Here is a 26,017-nt window from a genome sequence, read left to right on the forward strand (position 1 = left end):
TGTTTGCAAATTTTCACGCAAATTTAACAAATCCTATTCTATAACTGAAAAAGTGTTTATCTTTGATATGAGCTTTTTACTGCATTTTGAGGTTTATGTTACTTCTTCAAATCTGCCAATAGTGGTTTATATTGATCACAACCCTCTTGTTTTTCTGCAGAAATCTAAAGGCAAAAATCAGAGATTGTTAAGATGGAGGTTATTATGTTACAAGAGTTACATATCAAGGGCAGAGACAATTTGATCGCAGACTCTCTCTCTCTCAACAGCATTGTATATTTGCATTGTTATCCCTACCTTGGTCACCCAAGGTAATGAGCTCATCAGTTAACTTGTGTTCATTGTCATCCTTATCAAATCGCGCCATCAATATACTGGTATGATAATATTCATTATGTTGATCATAACACTTTCAATGAAGTTGCAAATATGTGGCAAAGGTTCAAATTTACACATAACTGCAATATATAATGAAACAGGTGAGCATTAATTCAGTTCATATCTGGTCTTAGTCACTTTCAGTAACAAAGTTCAATTACAAGGGGACTATGTCATTGTCAATGACTTGTTGATACATACACCATCATGTCAATACAATGAACCAATGACAGGATTTACAATTTTCATGTTCCGAACCATATTTATTTCTAAGTAACCCTTGTTCATGGGAAGGTGTATGAATAATCAAAATATTTTGATTATCTTATCTATTTTAGTGAAACAAACGTCTTCAATGCAGTGTATTGATAAATGAGATTTAAAATTGGAGATTGACTTACAGGTTGACTGGTCATTAGTTTGACCTAATGACCCTGGTATTTGCAGGCAATGAAAACATGGGAAAAGAATTTACAATTGAGGCGTACAGCTCCACACAGTAACTCATATACTTCAGTGCACTAGCTTTTCTCAAAAATGGCTGTAATTCTTGTACCTGTTTGTGTTATTGTGTGGTTACCCTACTGATATGCCCTTCAATTTGACATGAAAAGTGTCAAAGTAGCATATGAGCATCAAGTTAGTTTTCAGGCATGGAAGTTGTGTACACATTAGGTTTACAGTTGCCATGTGTATTGTCAGAAAGCGAAAATATTTGGACTTTGGTATGCTATTGTGCTAACGATAAATAGAAGGTGCACGAAGGTAGTTTTTGTCAGACGCAGGGTGTAGTTGAACTGGAGTAAAGTACAACTGATTTGGTGTATAATTCTATACAAGGATCTGGTTTCTATACCCCAAGCAACCAATAAAATGACAGAAAGTTTGCAGGCTAATGAAGTGAAGTAGCAAAATTTTTTTTAGTAATCTCCCCACGGACACCGTCCGGGGGGACTTATAGGTTTGGTCATGTCCGTGCGTGCGTCCGTGCGTGCGTGCGTGTGTGCGTCCGTCCGTGCGTCCGTCCGTTCACGCAGATATCTCAGAGATGCAAGGAGCGATTTCATTCAAACTTGGTACAAGGATTACTTCATATGTCATACAGATGCACGTCGATTTGTTTTGTGATACGATCCAATATGGCCGCCAGGCGGCCATTTTATTACGATATTTTCATGTACAGAGCCATAACTCAGACATGTTTCAACCGATTTTATTCAAAGTTGGTACAAGGACATTGACCAGTGTCATAGATATGCATGTCGATTTGTTTTGTGATACGATCTAATATGGCCGCCAGGCGGCCATTTTATTACAATTTTTTCATGTACAGAGCCATAACTCAGACATGTTTCAACCAATTTTATTCAAAGTTGGTACAAGGACATTGACTAATGTCATAGATATGCAAGTCTATTTGTTTTGTGATACGATCCAATATGGCCGCCAGGCGGCCATTTTATTACAATTTTTTCATGTACAGAGCCATAACTCAGACATGTTTCAACCGATTTTATTTAAAGTTGGTACAAGGACATTGACCAATGTCATAGATATGCATGTCAATTGTTTTGTGATACGATCCAATATGGCTGCCAGGCGGCCATTTTATTACAATTTTTTCATGTACAGAGCCATTACTCAGACGTGTTTCGACCAATTTTATTCAAAGTTGGTACAAGGACATTGACCAATGTCATAGATATGCATGTCGATTTGTTTGTGATACGATCCAATATGGCCACCAGGCGGCCATTTTATTACAATTTTTCATGTATAGAGCCAAAACTCAGGCATATCTCAACCGATTTTATTCCAAGTTGGTACAAGGACATTGATCTATGTCATACATATGTACCTCTATTTGTTTTGTGATACGATCCAATATGGCCGCTAGGCAGCCATTTTATTACGATTTTTCATGTACAGAGCCATAATACTCAGACATGTATCAAGCGAATTTATTCAAAGTTGGTACAAGGAGATTGACTACTGTCATACATATGCATGTCAATTTGTTATGTGATACGATCCAATATGGCTGCCGTGCGGCCATTTTGTTACGATTTTTTCATGTACAGAGCCATAATACTCAGGCATATCTCAACCGATTTTATTCAAAGTTGGTACAAGGACATTAACCTATGTCATACATATGTAGGTCTTTCTTGTATGTAGGTCATTCTTGGCCATTGAGCGCTATCTGTATCAAAGTATTTTTATCACAGACCTAATTAATGAAGAGGACTCTATCCTCTCTGAGGACATGTATCAAAGTACCCATTAACAAGTGGGGACTGTGTCATCAACGATGACTTTTTCAGTAATCTTTGCAAAACCCAATATCATCAGCTAAAGCAAATCTGTTTCAAGCATGCAAAATGACAAGAAATATCTTTAGAGACATACAAGTAACCCTGAGAGATATGACAAGTTGTTGATTATTAAATGCACAACTTTCAACCGCTACTCATAAATCTTTGATCACGATTGCATAGATGCAATTATTACACCCATATATATTATAACCAGTCAGTAATGTTCCTACACATCAGGCCTTTCCTTTGACATATCTAAGATTTCAGTTTCTGAGAAACATGAAGGAGATCTTGATGATGTTATTTCTTTGCTGCATATTAATTGTTATAAACTAATCCTGCTGATGTCATATCTTCATCATTCATACGACACAATCATAGAGAACCTGTAATGATCTATTGCTTGCATGACGTTACTTTACATCATTGCTGTATTTATTTCCATCCGAGTGAATTTAAACTGCTTAATAACTACTTTTGACTGTGTGTGTGTGTGTGTGTGTGTGTGTATGTATATATATATATATATATATATATATATATATATATATATATATATATATATATATATATATATATATATATATATATATATATATACACAAACATACATACATGCTTTACAGATATCTTATCAAAAAACTACTGCATACAAGTTGACCATAACAACATTGTACTCCTCGATACAGGTGACCTTTTGGCCAGCATGATCTTTTGGCCAGCATGACCATACATGGGCATAAACATGCATAGTATCAGTGGTATTATCAACAAGTACTGTTTCCAAGAATTATTAATTTGCAAACAAGTTGCAAGGTATGCTGGGTTGTTATTGAATTCAGTTTGTTGTACATTTCAACAATGGTATCATGCTTCATGCAGTGAATTTACTACCAGTGAACATTTTGTGTCATTATGATTGGCAGTCACAGCCTCTTTTTAATTGTTTGTTTCTATAATGAGTAGTTTGTGTCACATGTTTCTCATTTGCAGACATTGGACCAATGCTCGTTTATATTCACCTTTTTAGGGGCCCAAGCCTATCAGCTGGGCCCCTATTGGTTTTGTTGGGGCTTTTAGGGGCCCAAGCCTATTGGCTGGGCCCCTATTGGTTTCATTAGGGTTGTCAGTAGCCCAAGCTTGGGCCCCTATTGGTTTCACTGGAGTTCAATATTCTTCCTTCCTCTTCTTCTTCTTCTGTAACTTTTTTGTCGCTCTAGATCTCAGACAAGGCTGCACACAAACTTCCTAAACTTGCAGGGTACTAATGAGTACTCGTGCGCATTATCCTTAAAATGTTGGTTGGTCACGTGACCTGGTGGCCATATTGGATTTTTCCGAAAAATTAAAAATGGCTTCTACACATGACTTAGGGGTCTTGTCATTGAGAAATTTTTTGTATAGCGAGCATGACTTGAGGTCTTAAGAATTTGCAAATAAAATTGCGTGCAGTCAAGTACCTTGGCCGCCATATTGGAATTTCGAAAAAATACCAATTTCATCTTTGAAAATCTTCTCCAGAAACTATGGAAATCCATGAGTCACGACAAGCGACATGCGACATGCGACTTCAAAACTGAGACCTGCGTCCTGTGAGTTTGAAACATGCAACCTGTGACTTCGGCATTTAGACCTAGGTGTAATCTGCAACTTCACAACAGCGACCTGCGTCCTGTGTGTTTGTCAAACTACGACCTGCGACTTCACAACTGCGACATGCGACCTGTTACTGTTAACATAACGAGCACTAGCAACGCTCAAAATATGCCCTAAAACAAAAACCCTTATAAGCGTCCGGAAACTCCGGTCGATGCTGGGTGATGTTTTTTTGTATTTAAGTTGTTTTATTGGTAACATTTTCTTTAGTAACAGTAACTTATGACACCACACACCGGATCGCTCACTATTCTAAGAGTCAGTCAATAGTGGCTAACTCTCTCAATAATGAATCTGGCTTCTCCTCTTCGATGACGAAGATGACTTGCATCACACAACCAAGCGGAGGAGATACAAAACAAGAGAGTGACTGATGAAGGAACCCCATTTTTGGTTCCTAAACACCGTTAGGGGAGAACCATTTGATTTCTGGGGGAATATGGAGGTTTTTGAGGAAAAAAAATTTGTCACCAGGTGCAATAGAAGAAAAAAAAATTGATCCTGTCATGGCCTGAGAAAAAAAAAATTGTCATAACAGACAAAAGTGAAAAAAAAATTGTCACAATGCACCAGAAATGAGCAAAATTTGGAAACCTTATTCTCATGTATTCTTTGCTGGCGCGCCGCCATAGGCAGCGCAAATGTTTTTTTTACCACAAGCAATTCTTATGTTTTTTCCCCAGCACTTATGATATAAGCATGCACTACATAGGTCTATTTTGCACCTCATTGCACCCAATGTTTTCCTTCCCTTTTCTGACCCAAGAAATCATATTTCATTTTGCATCCCCCTCTTGTACTCTCCCCCTTGAGTCTTCTAACAGTTTTACTGGTAAAAGACAAATTGAAAATACCTCTCAGATTGCACTATACTGCACCGTGGCGCACATCAATTTCTCAAAATTTTCACAGGATCTAGGACAAAACTGAACTGTTGTTAATTCATCCTTTATTATCACAGAAACATGTTTTAATTGACCTCAGTTCAATGACCATTTTGACAGTTAAACATACCATATTCAGGCTTTTCATTAGAAGCTGGCAGCTGGAGAAATGACACAAGAAGGGAACAGATTTTCCATTCCTGTACATTCATTTGTCTTCAGTCTCTGGCAAACAGAACTATTTTTCACAAAATGTACTGTCATTGTTTGGTTGTTGAATATTGTGACTCAAACACTGATCATGCAAAAAATCTAAAAAAATATCAGTGTTCAATGTCATTTTCAAACAGTTTTACCAAGTGAAAAATAAATTTGAAACTCCTCTCAGATTGCACCATTAAAGACATCAATTTCTCAAAATTTCCAATAAGAGAGGGGAGCCCCCCTCGTGCTCTCCCCTTTGGGGTGTTCTAACAGTTTCACTTATTAAAAAAAATTAAAAACACCTCTCAGATTGTACCAGACTCCACCATTGCACACATCAATATTTTAAAAATTTCCAAGCAAGATAGGGGAAAGGCCCTGTAACACTTTCCCCTAAATCTCTTGCGTGTTCTCCCCGTGTACTTTCAAATTTTGCCCAGTCAGATATCCTAGTGAAAACCCTGTCATAATACCCATCCAAAGTAAACAATATACTGTATGGTTAGATACTGCATGAGCTTTTATATCTTTATTTTATTGTGACTTTCAATTTCATTTTGATGGGTTCACCTTTTTTGAACCATCATGGGATAACTGATGATAGTCTAGCAGGGTACATCAGGATTTCAAAGGTCTTTACTGTTGCTGTATTTTGTAAATTTTACAAATACATGTATTGGTATTTAACTTTTCTAAGCGGGGGGATCAGTCAAAATTTCAGAGTTAGAGAGGGAGGTTAGTCAAATTCATCAGGGTTGGCGAGGGGGGGGTCACTCGAAATTTCTGAGTTTCAGGCCGCAAATGATGAAGGCTCCCTTATATACAACGCATTACAAACTTGATGACCAATAAAAAAAAAATTGCACTGCTACTCCATTTGAAAAAAAAAAATTGATGCAGGTCTGACAGTAGAAAAAAAATTGCTGTCACTCTGACAGGAAAAAAAAATTTGCTCCAATACCCACTTCCTCCATACCCCCCAAAAAAATCAAATGGTTTTCCCCTTAAGACGAATCACTCAATCAACAAACCGGTTTACCGGGGACCCAGATCACATGACTAGGGTCAAAGCACTTATTGATTCACCGGTGTCTCGCCATGTATTCCACACAAAATAAATGCAATGATCCTTTAATTTATTCACCACATCGTAACATTAAACAATATTGGTAGAGCCGATGTGTGGAGTTGCCGTCATTTTCCTTTATATTTATAAGCATTGTCCCTTTGAAACCGGACTTTGAAAGCAACCGAACAACACGTAGGCCAACACAGCTGTGTCATCGAAGCTCATCTCTTTCCTAAATGACACCACCTATCACTGATATTACTTGTGACAGCTTTTCATACTCTCAATAAACACCAAATACCTAAAATCATGGATCAGGTCGTGATCTCGCAGGTCGCAGTTTCAAACTCGCAGGTGGCAGCTAGGCCAGAGCACCCGGAAGTCGCAGGTTGCAGTTTGACAAACACGCAGGACGCAGGTCGCAGTTTGACAAACACACAGGACGCAGGTCGCAGTTTTGAAGTTGCAGGTCGCATGTCGCATGTCGTGACCGGATTTCCATAAGAAACAATGTACTGATTGAACTGAAATTTTACTCGTGTCATCCTTGGTGTGATGTCTTTCAAGTTTGCGAAAGGTGTTTTTCTCGATCACGTGGTTTGACTGCCATATTGGATTTTGCAAAAAATCCCTATAACATCTTCTCCAGAACCAAAACACCGATTGAACCAAAATTTTATATGTATCATCTTATGTGTGATCTCTTTCAAGTTTGCATTTGGATTGGTCATGTTGTTTGGCCACCATATTGGATTTTAGGAAAATTTTGATTTAATCTTAAAACTCCCTTCTCTAGAACCAACACAAAGATTGAGTTGAAATTTTTTTGTATCATGCTAAGTGTGAGCACTTTCAAGTTTTCAAGAAGCATTCAGATCGGTCACATGGTTTTGCCACCATATTGGATTTTACGAAAATTGCAGTTTAATCATTAAAAATCTCCAGAACCAAAACACCGAGTGAACTGAAATTTTACTGATATCTTTTTTAGTATGGAAAGGCATTTGGATCGGTCAAGTAGTTTGGCCGCCATATTGGATTTACATAAAATATGTCAATTACCAGCGAAACTTACAGTAAATATAGCTGCAAGCAGCTGATGCCGGGGCCAAAGCAATCTTAAGTAGGAAAATAAAGCAAATGTCATCAGAGAAGGCAGAGGTCATCTCAGTTACATGTCTTTTTTGCAACAAAAACTTTGTTCCTATTGTTACATCTGTCAACCAAAAATCAGACCACTAGGTTTATTGGCCAACTCATTTCTGATTTTTAAATGACCTGGCCTATTTCTGAGTCCGAGAGGGTTTTTAGCTCCGCTGTCAGCGACGCGGAGCTTATCAAATAGGTTGATTTTCCGTCGTCCGTCATCGTCGTCGTCGTCCGTCGTCGTCCGTCGTCGTCCGTCAACAATTGCCTTCTCCTCTGAAACCGCAAGTCCAATTGCTTTGAAATTTTATATGCAGTTCACTTAAGGTGACCTCACTTCAGTTTGTTCAAATCGTGGTGAAATTTGCATATTTGTATTTTTGGGGCATTTTTTGAGTGTTTTGGTAAAAAAATCTTCTTCTCTGAAACCGCTTGTCCGATTGCTTTGAAATTTGATATGCAGTTTGCTTAGGGTGACTTCAGTCAGATTTGTTCAAATCGTGGCGAAATTTGCATATTTGTATTTTTAAGGCAATTTTGTCATTTCTGGTAAAAAATCTTTAAAAATCTTCTTCTTCAAAACTGCCAGTCAGATAGCTTTGATATTTGGTACATAGGTCCCTAGGGATGATCTATTTCAGATTTGTTCAAATTGTGCAGAAATACGCAAATTTGCATTTTTAAGGCAATTTTTGCCATTTTTAGTCAAAAAATGTATTTCTCAAAAAGTACTGGTCTGATAGTTTTGAAATTTGGTATACAGGTTTCTATGGTGAACTAAGTAATATGTATTGAATTTCTGATGAAATCTGTAATTTTGTATTTTTGGGGCAATTTTTGCCATTTTGGTCAAAAAATGTGTATTTCCAAAACTACTCATCCGATAGCTTTGAAATTTGGTATACAGGTTCCTTCAGATTAACTAAATGATAGTTATTGAAATTATGATGAAATCTACAATTTTGTAATTTTGGGGCAATTTTTACCATTTTTGGTCAAAAAATGTGTATTTCCAAAACTACTCATCCGATAGCTTTGAAATTTGGTGTACAGGTTCCTACAGATGAACTTAATGATAATTTTGAAATTATGATGAAATCTGCAATTTGTAATTTTGGGGCAATTTTTGCCATTTTTGGTCAAAACATGTGTTTCTCAAAAAGTACTGGTCTGATAGTTTTGAAATTTGGTATACAGGTTTCTACAGATGAGCTAAGTAATATATATTGAATTTCTGATGAAATCTGTAATTTTGTATTTTTGGGGCAATTTTTGCCATTTTTGGTCAAAAAATGTGTATATTCAAAACTACTCATCTGATAGCTTTGAAATTTGGTATACAGGTTTCCATAGATGAACTAAATGATATTTATTGAAATAATGATGAAATCTGCAATTTTGAATTTTTGGGGCAATTTTTCCTATTTTTGGTCAAAAAATGTGTTTCTCAAAAAGTACTTGTCTAACAAGCTTTGAAATTTGGTATACAGGTTTCTATAGATGAACTACTTTTGAAATTATGATGAAATCTGCAATTTTTACTTTTGGGGGCAATTGTTGCCATTTTTGGTCAAAAAATTTATTCTCAAAAACTACTCATCAGATAGCTTTGGTTGACATGTTCTTAGGGATGATCCTATGTGATACATTCAAAGTATGATGAAATCTTCAATTGCGTATTTTTGCAGCTTATTTTAGCCACTTTTTTCTGGCCACTGCATCGAGCTATCAAAGATTTCCACCCTTCTTCATCAACATGTGTAAAAAATAGTTATTCTCTACATAAACACAGCGGAGCTATATCGGCCGCTAGGTCGCTTGTTTCTTGTAAACAATGATGGGTAGGGGACCTAAGATTTTTGAGAAATTTGAAAAGTATGAAGATCCAATTATCCCAAAATAGTTCCAATCATGTTTTTACTACTCTTAAAATGTGGTATTAGAATATTTTTCACCAAAATGACTACAGTCATGTTATTATCATTGTTTTAGACGAAAATCGTTTATGTTCAGGGAAGCTTGCTCAGTTTACATTCTCTGATTTCTCCTGTTGTGGTTGCTGTAATCCTGCTTGCAAATGGTGTTTGTAGGAAGGCCAAGTATTTGTAAAAAGGCCAAGTTGGTAAAACTTGCCAACCAGGGGCCATTTTACTCATTTTAGATCACAGATATTTTTCTCTGAAACCAACAATTACGTTCTTTATCAACACATTTATCACAAATAGTTATTCTCTGTCAAAGTGGATCTCTTTTGGCTGCTAGGTGACTTGTGCAAATATTCCCTATCATTACAATCATTTGCATGATGTCTGATTTCATAAGTAACTAAGTGCACTCCAGGTCCTGCAAATTATAACAGTTGGTCATCCCAAGCAATCACTGTTTGAATGCTATTGTCCCTTGGAGAGTTGAAAGGTCAAATAGCATGAGTGCATGGCCATCAACTGCCATCACAAAGATGATATTTTAAAATATAGTGTCCACCACCTCTTGTTGTAAATTTCAAATGGATTTTCAATTGTATATTGTGCACTCTTCCATTCAAAGATGGGCAAAAATATTTTTACCTCTCTGGACTAAAATACACGGTAGTTGTTGTCTTGGCAATTGTGTGGTATAGTGTATTAAACTTGGTATACCGGTATTATGCAAGTGTTATGTGACAATGTTGATTACAAGGAGGTAGAAAAGGTAAACTAGCTGTCATGAAAGAAGCAATCAGGGCATTTTGTTGACACTGCTTCAGAGGATAGGCAAGTGTACAGCTATCGGTATATTATAAATGATTTTAGCTTGTAAAGCCATATGAGTGCAGGGCAGATACCATCATTTACAGTCAAATTAAGGATAAAACACAGTGCCCTCTGGTGGCAATAGTAAAAATCCGTAACATTTTTGTTACGGCAGCATGTGCCTTGTAAACTGAAAGATTTTGAGTTAAACGTGTGCTTGAACTTGCCTCAAGGAAACTTTAAACCCTTCTCATTCAACATAAAGAACAAAAAGAGGATAATTTATGCACTTTGGTTCCAGAAAAAACAAATTACCTAAAATTTGCCAATATTTGAAATTCAAAAGGCTACTATTCCTATGTAAATGTATGCTATTAAATTTTTTATCTTCACAGAAACAAAACTGCGAAAATAGTATTTTTTTAGTCCACAAAACTTTAAAATAAGTTCAACACAAGCAGCATACCAGTAAAGTGTCACAAATAATAGACAGTGCAAGTTAGAGGTACATACGTTTATTATTTGTGTCAGAAAGGTACAGACACTCTACTTAAATCAAAAGAGAATTTGCATCATCATATTTCTTTGATCTCACTTGATCTTTCAAACCAACATTGTATGGAAAGAAGAAGCATAATAGCCTATGTAGTGAATTATGTAATAGAGAACCACTGACACTGAGGTGGTTCATGTTTGGAATTGCCAAGGACCATAGGCCCAAGGCCATGAACCACCAAGGGGAGATATATTGTGCTCTGACTTAAACCATAATCCCCTAAGAACTATGACACTCTTGAGAGGCCTTGTTTACCATCAACACAACAGTATTTGACTATAGCTTATGAAAAATGATCAAGGAATACTGATAAAATGAAAGCTATTGCTGTCTGTTGAGAGTGAAATTACCGATAGAAGAGCCTCCCCTTTCTGTTAAAGTGGGGGTTCCCAGAAACTATTGCTCATTCTGTGACATGTGAGGAATCAGAACAGGTGTTGACATTACTGCCTCAGTGTTAAGTTATGCAATTGTGAAGATGTTTACAATGAATATGCATGATGGTTTCTTTCAAGTGAATTATGCAGTGTGCATTGTCTTGCTCAAGGGTGTTTCTGATTGGCCATTTCCATTGTCAATGCAGATGCATGAATGTTGCCACCTGTAAGAACAGATCTTTTGAATCAGTGGTTACACATCACCAAAGTGTGTAAGTGAGCAGTCATAGGCAAGAGGTTTTTGGATGAATTCAATGCTTTTCAGTCTGTTAATAGCAATGAATTTATGCGCTGGTGGCCAAAAAAGTGAAATCTTGGATGTGAAGGCAAAAGTGGTTACGTTATGCGTTGATGCACTAGTTTCGGAGTCAGATTTGTTGAAAATTTATGATGAAAACATACCTGGAAACAACAGGAAAAAGATGCAGTGGTCTGTGCAGTTATTTGAGAGACTGAAAATTGAAAGGAATAGAAGAATTTTGGAAGGTGAAGTTGAAACTGAAAATTTAAGCATTATTACATTGTCTCTACTTCAAATGACAAATGATGAAATTAATTTTTCTTTGGCTCATTTGTGCAAGAAGTAAAAAACAGGATGGATCTAATTTTCCAGGAAACACCTTTATTATCTGAAATTATCATGGGCATTCAGAAATATGTATAAGTGAATATGCTAGAATTGTCAAGTTCATTAAAGATCCAATTTTCAAGGACCTACAGAGAAGTTTGGATTCCATAATGAAATCATGAGCTAAAAATGGGCTTGGTGTACACAAATTATAACTTTCTCTGAGGAAAATATTCTGTTGGACAAAGTGCTCCTGGGAGATCGTACCCTGCAGTCATTGTTGGACACTAAACTGTATCTGTTTGGTCTTAATTTTGCTCTATGGGCAGGTCAGGAACATCAAAACTTGCGCCATATTATGAGAATTCACGAATTCAACTGAGAGTTGATGATTCTGGTAGGAAGTTCCTTGAATACTGTTAAGATGTAAGCAAATCCAATCAAGTAGGTCTAAAATCCAGAAAACTCCAGCCGAAAGTAATGAGAGTGTATGAAAACACTGATATGCCAGAACTGCACTGCATTGTTCATCTCTATGAACATTATGGTGAGTACTTCTGTCAATCTTGAAGATTACCAATCACAGCTGCAATAGATCTCTAACTCTTTGAGATTTGAACAAGAACTTGTACCTATTGCTTCTTTCTTTATTTGATGGTTATATCAAATCAATGATCAAATTTAATTTACAGTGCATCTGATCGACCCGACGATGCATACTACTTGAATCCACTGTCCAAGCCTACCACTACTTGCTGGGCCACAATGCTTTAAATGGGACGGTTGCATGGATGTGTAAGCAAGCGGGACTTGAAGCATATCACTCTAACCATTCCCTAAGAGCTACTGCTGCAACTAGACTATTTAATGCAAATGTCGACAAGCAACTGATTTGAAAAAAGATGGGAGATTGAAGCAATGCTGGAAGAAGCTATAAGAGAACATCTGATGGACAACAGCAAGGTATCAGCAGAATTCTACAAGGTAAGTCAAAATCTGTCTTACTTCCTTGAGCACATTTGGTAAAGTCAATAACATACTAGTGACAAAGTTTGGCTTTCAATATTTCGAAACAAATTAACTATTAGCGCGATATCCATAATTTTTACCTTAACAAAGCGTGTGCTTGGCAAATAGTGTGAATGAAGCTGATCTGGTAATGGTGGACAATTATGCTACTCTTAGTAACTGAAAGAATGTGAGGCACATAGAGATGTATCTTACCCTCCATGTACATCTGCTCCATACATAGCCACCAATAAATATCACAATAAATCTTTTGAAATAACAATAATAATAATAATAATAATAAAAATAATTATAAAATATAATAGTATATCATTGACCTGCAAAATATCTTTATTGTTCTTAATTTTATTCCTGAGGTAATCTTCTTGAATGTGATTCTAGAATTACCTGGAGGTAATTCCAGAAGCACCTCTTGATATCACGTCAACTGGATGGTTTCAGATAGAAGGGCAGTAGTCCAGATAATTACCTCAGATTTCAATGTAATGACATCAATATCATGGTTTAAAAGTAGACAAACTGTCTGTAGGACAGACTCAGAAGTTTGATGTAGGGATTTAGCACACTAGATTAAAATTCAATTTAAAAACAGTTTATTTCTTTGGAACATTCCCTTTCATCTTTTGCTACTAAAGTTAACAAGTGTGTTGTATTCACTTTTTGGTATGATATTGCAAACAGTGAATTTTGTTGGGAGCAAAAGTAACAGGTTCTAATGAGTGTTACAGATAAGAAGCCTGCTGGAAAGTTGTTTACACTCAGTTTGAATTATTGATGCAATGTGTTCGCTAAACCTGATTAAAGGATTGTCTGATGTTATTTCAACAGTTAGACAATGCAAGTGTAATTGTAGATATTGATTAGTATTGGTCTGCAACAATTCTAGAGTCTTTAGTCTTGTGAGAAAAGTCAATAATTCATTGCTCTGGATAATTCATGTATGCATATATTTATGGTGGGAATATGCAAAACAAAGTAAAACAAGCTTGTGAAAAATCAATTTTTCAGTAAGGTGGAATAAGATTATTTGCCTCAATGGTTTTACGGTAAGTAAAGTAAGCTGTGATATCAATGGTTTTACGGGAAGTAAAGTAAGCTGTGATATCAATATTCTCAGTGTTAGTTGTGAATCATCCTTTACATAACACTTTCACTGTTTACAATCATAGTGTCACATTCTCTTCAGTGTTTCATGAACTTTTCAACTTTTCTGGGAAAATTTATTTATTTATTTATTTATTTATTTATTTATTTATTTATTTATTACAGATATCAACAGCCAAACCACTTACAGATCTTGAAATAAAAAAATCATACAAGACAGACACATAGTAAAACGACAGATAACAGTTAAAAATAAATTGTGGATCTGGATGAAAATAACAGGGTAAAGTTGGTTTCAAACTGTGAAGTGTAGAAAAAATATCAATCAGCTCAAAGAGAAATTTCATAGAAAACATATGTGCATCTGAGCACTGTGAAATTTTTCTGTAAGTTACTGATCGTGAGTCAGATTTAAATATAGCTTTCTTGTAGGAACTTCTACTCCGAGTATACAAACATTGATTTAAAATTTCGGGAGAATCATAATGTAATGAATAATTCCGTATGAAAAGTAAATGTTGTAGGTTGACCTTCAGTAGATAATAATGAAATGTTCAATATTTTGTAGACCTGTGGCAATGTCCATGGAATAATTGCAGAATGTCATAAAATGGCTGACAGAGAAAACAAAAGTAAGAGATTTATAACATCCGTATACAATATTGTTGAAGTGATATGAGTTGTTAAGATTTGAACTCAAATGTATTTTCACGTCTTTAATGAGGAGGTACAAGTGGTTATGGGTACCAGACTTCTAATGTGGCAATAAGGAGGTACTAGTGGTTAGGGTACCAGACTTCTAATGTGGCAATGAGGAGGTACTAGTAGGGTACCAGAGTCACGTTGGAGGATGTTGAGTTGTTGAACTGGTAGATCCAGATATGGATATGCAGCATTGATGGTAGGGTAAATTTTCTTATATTTGGGTAAATTATCCTTGTTTCAGGAAACATAAAAATAAAACATTCCAAAACTAGTCAACATCATAAATGAGAAGAATATGGTTTACAGTAGTGGCTGCATTACCAAATAATTACCTGAGTTGAACATCAACATAAATAGGATAGACCATACCATTAATAATTGAAAATGTTGTTCTGTATGAGAGAATGTAAAGACACCAACTGTACAACTGTTGTACACTGAACTGTCAATGCTGAATATCGACAGACACTGAGATTACATGGGTATTTTGGTGGGTACACTAAATACATTATTAGCAGACAATAGACTCACCTGTTCACCAGCCAGATAAGACCTTGTCAATATATTGCATGTACAATAATATTGACCTGTTACTATAGCCTACTACAGAGTTGGACAATTCAATGGGACTGTAGCTTCAACAGTATTGACTAGTTGTGACAATTGTTTATGCATTGATCAGTGTAAGTACACAGCTTTCAATGTTAGTCACCTTCACGCATTGATCAGTGTAAGTACACAGCTTTCAATGTTAGTCACCTTCACGCATGGAGAATAGTCATTACATATCATGATAAAAAAATGTAGTTTTGATTCTGAGAAAAAGTTCCTGTGTAGATGCAGAAAGGTGTTAATACAATATCAAGATTCCTGTCTATGACTTACTGACTTTACATGGTGTTACTTTCCATTTATTCTTCTCTTCTTCTTTCACATTTCAGTAACATAATTATGAATGCGGCTACCTTTAAGAAAGTCTTTACAATAAGATAATAAAGTTGTATGAGTCAGTATCACAGTCTATCAAATAGGAATGTCAGAAAAAGTAGTGCAGTCAAAATATAATTGAAGATCAATGAAATCAATCGTCAGTTCATTTCATTAGTAAAATATCCCAATAGAACTTGAAATTTATAAATTACTATTGTAATAGATGCTGTACATAGACCATTCTCATCCCCCGCCCCCTCCCCCTCCAATTGTATCGCATGTGCAAACATCTTAAACAGTGAAATATCACTCATTGACTGTCATAGCCAACAAACACCTCATCTTGATTGATGAGGTGAATTTTAATTAGTTTTAAAATTATCCGGTCACTTTAATAGTACTGTTTCTTTCTTTGTGTATTTTACTATTTCATGTGGTGAGTTATTTTTTGTGGTTGTCTTGTATATTGGTTTGTTTTTGTCTTGCGATTTTGTTCTTTGTTTGTTTCTCAGATATGTTGGTGGGTTTACCCCTTGATCTTTGTAATAAATATAAATAAAAATCTGAGCTATTGAGGGCGCACTTGTTCAGGAAGATACATAAAACAGGTGGCATCAGATTTTCATTTATGAACAAACAAAGCAAACCGTAAAGTGAAGTGCAAGAGTTTTATATCTTACAGTATTTAGCTTTTCTTAAAGTAATGACATATGGCATATTGTCTTTTATTCAGATTTCAGATTCAGAAAACTTTATTATCTCCTCTAGAGAAATTTACATGTGGTTCTTAACACCAAATACACAACACACAATACACTCGCACACAAAGGTATAGAACTGAGACTGGACAGAACCGTAATTTGACTTGTTTAAAATTGAAATTGAATTCAGAATAAAACTCAGCTTCGTTCTCACAGCTCTACACTTTGGAAACCGTAAACGATGGCCTGATGGCAGGTTCTCATAAAATCTTCTTAAGACGTGATTTTGATCATTTAAAATCTCTTTTGCCTTCTTTTTCATGCGTCAGATATATAGATCACTAAGATTTAACTGTCGCCCATCAACAATCTTGTTACATATAATCACAATTCTACCTAAAATGCTTTTGCCACACAAACTCAAACCTCCAAACCAGCCTAGAAATGAAAATGATAACACGGATTCGATAAAACAACGATAAAACGTTTGTTAGATTGCAGAATTGACACTGAGTGATCTGAGCTTCTGAAGGCAATAAATCCTGGACTGACACTTTGAGTTAAGGGACTGGTCAGTTTCTTCGGCCTGGGGGGGCGGTGGATTCATTAGGGGGGTCACCCTGTTTTTGACTTTGGTGATAGGTGGGTCACCATGTTTTTGAAATGCCCAATAGGGGGGGTCAGTGTGTTTTTGAATTTCGACACAGGCTTATCATTGCCTAAATTGCATTGTGTCAACCTCAAATTTCATCATTCAGTCCCATTTTTCGGCGTGCCCTTTGGGCACGTAACTTTAATAATCAGACATATTTTTCAGCACGCCCAACTTTAACATATCAGGCATACATATATCAGAGATATCTGTATGTTCAATATTTTTCAGCATGCTCTTCAAGCGCATTAATATATCTGACATTTTTCAGCACGCCCTTCCTGTGCATGACTTTAATATACAAGACATATGTATCAGAGATATCAGGATGTTTCATATTTTTCTCCGCACCCTTCGGGCGCCATACTTTAATAAATCAGAGATATATGCCAGAGATATCTTGATGTTTGCTAAGTGAAAGTGTACCGTTATGAAATCTGCATTTCATAAAATAAGCAAGACAAATTCCTGATACTTTTCTGTTCTCTCTGTGAGAATTCAGTATGAGAAAGCAACATGCACAAGTATTTCACAATATACATTTGATACAGTGACTTTAATATTTTAGAGATAGAAAAATGACAAGATATCTTTTGTTCTCATTGATGCAACTGTTTTCCTTTGTGTCTCAGGCTTTCTGTAGAATGATGCTTTTTTATGACCAAAATAACAGTTAAAAAGGCAGTTTTTGTCATTATTAGCTGTGCTTTTATGGTTTCAATGTTACAAGAAAAGGTCATCTCAGACACTGTACACATCAGATTTGGCTAAAATGCCTCTCTATGGCTCCTCAGGAGATTTAATTTGATGGTTGGCAAGTCTTAACATCCATCAAAATTTTTGATTTACTACTTTTTCCTGTTTGATATTAATGATTGACATCCATTTCTGTACAACAGTTCAGGGCATCTGGTTAAGCATAGAAAGTGTGAAATTAATTCACAGCTCATTCAAAATGTACTGTATTCAAACTTTAAGATTGACACTTTGAAATTCCTATCTTACAACTGACATGTCACAATATATATATATATATATATATATATATATATATATATATATATATATATATATATATATATATATATATATATATATATATATATATATATATATACAGTAAAAAATGATAACAAGTAGAACACAGGACTTAGGCGTTACTCAGAGTTTCATGCTACATGTGCTTTCTGTAGCATCAGACAAATGGTTCAACTTATCTTATCTTCGAATGTTTCCGTTGCTTTGCTTCTGTTGTTCCGCGCGTGGTTCCGCGTGTTCCTGACTCCATTATGCGTGTTTCCACATGGCGCACTGGATGGTTCTATTCCTAGAGGAGGGGCATGGTAGTTGGACAGGAGGTATCTGTTCTCATGGCGACACTTCGAGATGAGCTCCGATCGCTTGTTTAGCAGGTTAGGCTTCTCAGCATTGATGATGAACAGTTTCTCTTTCAGGCAAAGGTTACATCTCTTTGTTGCATTAGAGTAAGCAGCAGCATGGCACAAAACAGACCAGCTGGTTGAGTGTTGCATATTTCTTGCTTCAGATTCCATATGTGTTTGGAAAGTTCTGTACTGGTTTTGCACTTTTCGTTGGTGAACGAGTGTAAGTGGTTGTAGAAGCGGGTTTTGAACGGGTTTTCTGTGAGGCGGATGTAATTTTTGCTGCTATCATCATTTGTCGATACCTTGGCATTGTAAATAATATTCTTAGTTTGGCATTCACCTCCCAGCGGGCATGTATTTCTGGCTCGACAGTTACACTCAGCTTCATTAGGCTCAGCACGGTTTTCGCTGGAGATCTGTTTATTGTGTGATTTTATTACATATGCCATGTTTCCCATACAGCTATAGCTGACCTTGACAGTGTTCTTGTTGAAGATTTTATATATATATATATATATATATATATATATATATATATATATAAATTTGTGTCCACCTTTTGTTTTATAGTTGTCGCTTGTGGGGGGTCACCCTGTTTTCGAACTTTGGAATGGGGGGGGTCACCCTGTTTTCAAAATTTGGAATAGGGGGGGTCAGCGACTTTTTGACGTTGGCAAAAAATAATCCATCGGCCCCCCAGGCCAAAGAAACTGACCAGTCCCTAAGGTAATCAATGTGTGCTTTAAAATTGAGCCTGTTGTCTAAGATAGTACCTGAATATTTGTATGTGGTAACCCTTTCTACTGCAACATTATCTATCAGAAGACTGGTAATAACTGTTGGTTTTGTCCTAAAAATCAATAACTATTTCCTTTGTCTTTTTCACATTCAAATTAAGATAGTTTTCTTTACACCATTTTCAAAAATTTTCAACTTCAGTAAAGTGGCTGGTATCAGAGTTGGATAAATCTACTAATGCAGAGTCATCAGAATACTTGACAAGTGGAGTAGATTCATTACCATGACAATCATTTGTGTAAAGTGTAAATAAAATCGGGGAAAGAACAGTACCCTGTGGAGCTCCAGTGAAGGTGGACCGAGAGATTGAATAGGTTGACTCATAGCGAACCCTTTGAGAGCGATTTACAAGAAAATCAACGATCCAAATACTAAGTTTGGGGTTGACATTAAATTTAAGAAGTTTTTGTGCCATGAGATGGGGTTGAATTGTATTAAAGGCTGATGAGAAATCAATAAACAACAAACGCACAAATGCACCTGGCTTTTCGAGATGAATGCACACGTGATGCAACAGTATGCAGCTCTCTGTACCATGTTTAACTTACCAACTTTGGAGCAACGTCGCTCTTATCTTGATATGACGTTTAAACTCAAGTGTGCAACTGGATTTTATAATTTACCAGATGTTTTATCAAAACTATGCTTTAATACACCCGACAAACTTTTGTGCACCTCTCCTACTTTCAGACCACCTCATAGCTATATCAATGTTTTTAAATTTTCTCCACTGAACAGATGTATGAGTAATTTTAATGAAGTGGTTTGTAATAATCGTAATATTGATATTTTAATGATTCATTTAAGTCTGACATTAGACATGTTATTTTAAATGGCTGTTCTTGTTGATTTGTTTGCTTTGTTTTTTGTCTCTGTGTGTCCTACACTTGATTTTGGTTTTGTAAATACTTTTTGTTTGGTGCTGGCTTGTTCAGTGTTTTTAGTTTTTCCTCACCCTCTCCTGTATCCTGTGTAAGCGACACACTCATTCATGCAGCGATTATTAACTTGAACTGTTTGAGTCTAGATCTGACTGACTATTTCAAATTTTAATGCAGACCATGTAATTTTTATGGACAGGAAATTTAATCCCCTACGTAGCAAACTAAAGAGGAAACTGCCATCTTTTGGTTGCTAGGTTTCTTCTCTTCTTTCATTTTGTCAAAACAACTATAAAACGTACATTTAAAGTAAATTCTGTGTTTAACAGTTGAATGGACTAGAAATTTCTTTTACACATGCCCGTTTCCAGATACCTTGATTCATTCTGATGTGTGTAGTTAAGATACGATTTCATTTTATTGCAAATTGTGATTTCAAAGCTTTTCATGTGTAATTCAAAGAGAAACCATTAGACCTCTTATTCCAAATCAATGTGTAAATACGGCTGGGAAATTTAATTCTCTTCATAAGAAAGGATAAAACTGATGTCTTTGTTGAAGGCGCCACTTTTCCTAAATTTGCTCAATGTCACAAGTAGAAGTAACAATATTGACTTCTTATACTCTTTCAGACTAATAGTGAATTTCTTAATGGACTATACAGTGCTTGTACAGTCAGTATGTTGCCATGGCATATTTATTACGCATGCGTATTAAACAGGGTTTTATTTTAGCAGTTACTTAAAGGAGATACATTTTCCATTTTTCACAGTTGCCAAATAATCCAAATATCCTTTCTATTTCTTCTACATTAGCTTGCCATAGGATAACACACTTCAGAGCAGTGCAACTTTCATTCTACTACCAGTCCCTGTTTGGCACAACATACATTCCAAGGACACGCATTTTATCCAGGTAAGGTGAATTATTTTAAGATAATGGATATTCAGGTAAGGTGAATTATTTTAAGATAATGGATATAGATGTATTTTAAGATAAAGGCATTTAAATTCAAGAGACCCCAGTCAGTGGATAAATTAGATTCATCAAAGAGTTCAGCAAATTTTGAAGTAAATTTTACAAATGATTAAATACCAACTAATCACTAATTTAGGTTTAAGGTTTGTAAACTCTGCTGTCAACTTGGCTGAGCTTATCAATACATGAGAGATGGGTGACATCATCGTCATCTCTTGTCCATCTGCATTTTGGTTTGCATAACAACTCATAAACCATCAACTTATCATAAAGTGCAGGTGCTTGCTATTAAGTATATGTAATTACCAGGGAATTGTCTCAATTCAGATTTGATTAAATTAGCATAAGAGATTTTTAGCCATTAAAGACTACAGTCTATAGAAACTATTGGGATTGGTATCCATCAGGCATCAGTCTGTATGTATGGATAGATAGATGTATGCATGTATGTATATGTACGTATGTATATCTGTATGTCTTTGTCTGTGTCTGTATGTCTGTATGTCTGTATGTATGTCTGTTCACTCAAATATTTCGAGAGCCACAGTACTTACAGACTTGATATTTCTAGAGTAGATGCAAAATATGATTATGACAAACTCGTTTTAGCTACTATAGAATATAGTCTGTAGAAGTTATTGGGATGGGTATCTGGTCCGGCGTCAGTCTTTATGTATGTATGTATGTATGTATGTATGTATGTATGTACTATGTATATATGTATGTCCATTTGTGAGGATGTCCATCCTTTCAAATATCTTGAGAACCCCAGTACTTACAGATTTGATATTTGTTGTGTAGATGCAAAATGTGATTATTAGAAACTGTAATTTTAATTTTTTGACATTGTAAAAAATATGCAAATAAGTGCAGAAAAGGCGTTTTTGGTAAAAAATCTTCTTTATAACTGCTGGTCAGACAGCTTTGATATTTGGTATTCAGATCCCTAGGGATGACCCAACTTAGATTTGTTCAAATTGTGATGAAATATGCAAATTTGTATTTTTAAGGAATTTTTTTGTCATTTTTGTTCAAAAATTTATTTAATCAAAACCACTTATCTGACAGCTTTGATATTTGGTATACAGGTGATAGGGATGATCAAAATATGATATATTCAAACTATGATGACATCTACAATTTTGTATTTTTGGGGCAATTTTTGCCATTTATGGTCAAAAAAATTATTTCTCAAAAAGTACTTTTCTGACGGCTTTGAGAGTTCCTGCAGATGAACTAAATATGATACATTGAAATTATAATGCAATCTGCAATTTTGTATTTTTGGCACAATTTTTGCCATTTTTGGTAAAAAAAATTGTTTCTCAAAAACTATTATATTTGGTATACATGTTCCCAGGGGTTGTCTTAGTGTGATATATTAAAATTTGATGAAATCTTTAATTTTTTGGGGGGGGTCAATTTTTACCATTTTTGGTCAAAATCTTTGTTTGTACTTTGTATCCATGTCTATATAGTTTCAGGGACATTGGCCCTTTGTTTTTGTTTGGATATTGTAGAAAATGCGCAAATTAGCTCAGAAAAGCTGTTTTTGTTAAAAAATCTTCTCTTTCATAACCGCTGGTCAGACAGCTTTGATATTTGGTATTCAGGTCCCTAGGGAACCTATTTCTGCAGCTATTTTTTGCCTGTTTTGTCAGACCATCCTGAAATGAACTATCAAAGATATGGCACCTTCTTCATCAACACATGTGTCACAAATAGTTATTCTTTACATAACATAGTGGAGCTCTATCGGCTGTTAGGTTGTTTTGTTTCATCTCATCAGAACTGCTGGTTAGACAGCTTTGATATTTGGTATTCAGGGACCCTAGTGAGATAATTTCACATACTTAGGAAATACTTAAATTTTATATTTTGGGGACAATTTTTGCCAGTTTTGATAAAACAGTTCTTCTCAAAAACTGCATGTCTGATATTTTTGCAATTGGGTATACTAGTACCTTGGGATGACCTCAGCCATATACTTTGTTCAAACTACGGGAATAATTTGTATTGTTCGACATAATGTTTCAGTCTCTGACTTCAAATGAACTTTACAATCCCCAGATACCTTGTAAGAGAGTTTTGAACACTTTGACAAATGGTGATATCATCAATCTTCAACCCCCACCCCCTACCCAGGATATCAAATGGTCCAACCGAAGCTACAAAAAGGGTGTGCTTTTCTTTGCCGAAAGTTTTATTGAGGAATTAAATAATAGTTGGGATCGTGCAATGAGATGTTTGTTGAGTGTGTATGACAACAAGTAGTAATATGTTTCAGATATCTTAGACTTATGCATTCATATATAAAAGTATGCTTTGATATTTAGAGTGAAGATGTGTTATGACTTGAAGATGGAACTTTGTCTCTTGTCTTAGAAAACACTTCCCCTATTTTTGGAAATTTTGGTATACAAATAAGAATCTGAATAGGTGTCCAAATTGATGTTATGGTCACACAGTCAAATTGATGTTATGGTCACACAGTCAAATTGATGTTATGGTCACACAGTCAAATTGATGTTATGGTCACACAGTCAAATTGATGTTATGGTCACACAGTCAAATTGATGTTATGGTTACACAGTCAAATTGATGTTATGGTCACACAGTCAAATTGATGTTATGGTCACACAGTCAAATTGATGTTATGGTCACACAGTCAAATTGATGTTATGGTCACACAGTCAAATTGATGTTATGGTCACACAGTCAAATTGATGTTATGGTTACACAGTCAAATTGATGTTATGGTTACACAGTCAAATTGATGTTATGTCACACAGTCGAATTGATGTTATGGTCACACAGTCGAATTGATGTTATGGTCACACAGTCGAATTGATGTTATGGTCACACAGTCAAATTGATGTTATGGTTACACAGTCAAATTGATGTTATGGTTACACAGTCAAATTGATGTTATGGTTACACAGTCACCTGTCTTATTGGTCACCCTTACAGGTTACCTCTTCATAGTGGTCATCTTGCAGTGATCCCATGGCATTTTACCTGTCCTCTATAGAACACACACCTCTCTTATGTGATCAGTAGTCAAATGGAATTTCTCAAATTTGGAACAAAATCTGTGAATAATAGTCAGCATATCTGACTTTGAATGACCTCTGCCAAAAAATGCTTTGAATGGAAAGCAAGAAATGAATCTGTTTAAATGGATTTTGTAGCCGCAAAATGATCCTTTCAGAAATTACATGCAATGCATTCGGAACATATTTCGGAATTTCTGAATAAATTTTGGAATTTCCTTTTTCACATTTTCTCACCAGATATTAATGTTACCAGATATTAATGTTATTTTCCGAATATAATTGTACCATAACTTTTCTGTTAAGATAATTCTCATCAGTTCCCTAAAAATGCCATCATAAAATTATTTTTAAAATATATACTTACCTCTACAAAATCAAATGATTATTCACCAGAATATTTCAGTCATGGGAAAATCATCTGAAAAAATCTGAATTTTTCACAGATTTGTGTGATCCCCAGAAAGTTCCCCTCTATATCAACAATATACAAGAATGATAAACTTTTGGCCCGTCATTTCAACTTTCAATTAGAGCAACAGCCTATGAAACAGAAAATAGTAGGATATATAACCAGCTATATGACATCTGTCTGTGCCAAGGGAAAAAAGAAAATTGTATGAACGAACATACAAACAGGTGAACAGACTTAATGCATTTAGCACACACAAAAAGAGAGAGAGAGACTCACCAAAAGAGCACTAAATGAAGATGACTTGTTTTAGAGCATTGAAAGAACACAGCAATAAGGGAACAAGAAACAAAATAAAAAATTGTGAACCAAAAGGCAACATGAAAGAAAAGTACAATAAAAGCTGCAAGCAAATTGTACAGCAAAACCCTGACTTATAGATAGCTGGAGAAACTGAAGGTAAGGTTACAAATGCAAAACTTGCGGCAAAACTGATTTCAAAGAAAAAGCTAAGATAAGGGAACGCATGCAAAAATTACAGCAAGACTCTGACTTTAAGGAAACAGAAAAATGCAAGGTAAGGGCACACATGCAGATATTTTGGCAAGATTCTGTTTTTAGAAATGTGAAAAATGTGAAAAAGCCAAGTTAAGGACATACATTATGAAATTGAAAAAAGATTTAAGAGAAAAAAATCTATCATAGGTCACAAATCCTGAATTTAGGGAAAAGAAAAAAGTGTAAAGCATGTGTTTACTTGAAATATTGCAACAAAATTCACAATACAGAGAGTCTGAACAGGCATAACTAAGAACACACATAAAGGCATTGTGTCAAAATCTACATTTTGAACTTGAGGGGAAAAGAAAGCAGCGGGCCTACTCTCAAAGCTAATGAAAAACTTCACAGCACAAAAATGCTGAGACTATAAATTTACAGAAGAAACATTTTAAATTTCTGTGTAAAATTCCACAATTTTTAGATAATGAAAAAAGGTACAAGGCTTTATTGAAATCACAGAGAGAGTGTAGATTTAACAGCAACAGAAAACTGAAGAGAAGTACAAAGAATGCAAGATTGGTCAAAGCAACAAAAAGACACTGCATAGTCAGCAGTGCTGAAAACATTACTTCAGATATCAGTCTACATTCAACAGTAATGTAATGGCCACCGTGTGTGCCAGATATCATTCAGATATCAGTCTACATTCACAAGTACTGTAATGGCTACCGTGTGTGCCAGATATCATTCAGATATCAGTCTACATTCAACAATAATGTAATGGCCACCGTGTGTGCCAGATATCATTCAGATATCAGTCTACATTCAACAATAATGTAATGGCCACCGTGTGTGCCAGATATCATTCAGATATCAGTCTACATTCAACAATAATGTAATGGCCACCGTGTGTGCCAGATATCATTCAGATATCAGTCTA

General features: G+C 35.4%; 1 long non-coding RNA gene across 5 annotated transcripts in view; it reads left to right on the plus strand.

Annotated features, from left to right (window-relative positions):
• Positions 1–26,017, plus strand: part of LOC139151228 (uncharacterized) — a 58,900-nt gene that overhangs the window by 27,972 nt on the left and 4,911 nt on the right. For 3 of the 5 annotated variants that reach the window (XR_011556370.1, XR_011556366.1, XR_011556365.1), the window contains 3 exons: positions 12,278–12,495; positions 12,641–12,932; positions 20,949–21,048. This is a non-coding gene — a long non-coding RNA (uncharacterized lncRNA). Of the gene's footprint in view, positions 1–12,277; positions 12,496–12,640; positions 12,933–14,246; positions 14,365–20,948; positions 21,049–26,017 lie in introns of all 5 variants that reach the window. The other 2 variants (XR_011556371.1, XR_011556372.1) reach the window with 2 other exon arrangements.

This window comes from Ptychodera flava, chromosome 2 (genome assembly GCF_041260155.1).
Source record: "Ptychodera flava strain L36383 chromosome 2, AS_Pfla_20210202, whole genome shotgun sequence".
NCBI lineage: Eukaryota > Metazoa > Hemichordata > Enteropneusta > Ptychoderidae > Ptychodera > Ptychodera flava.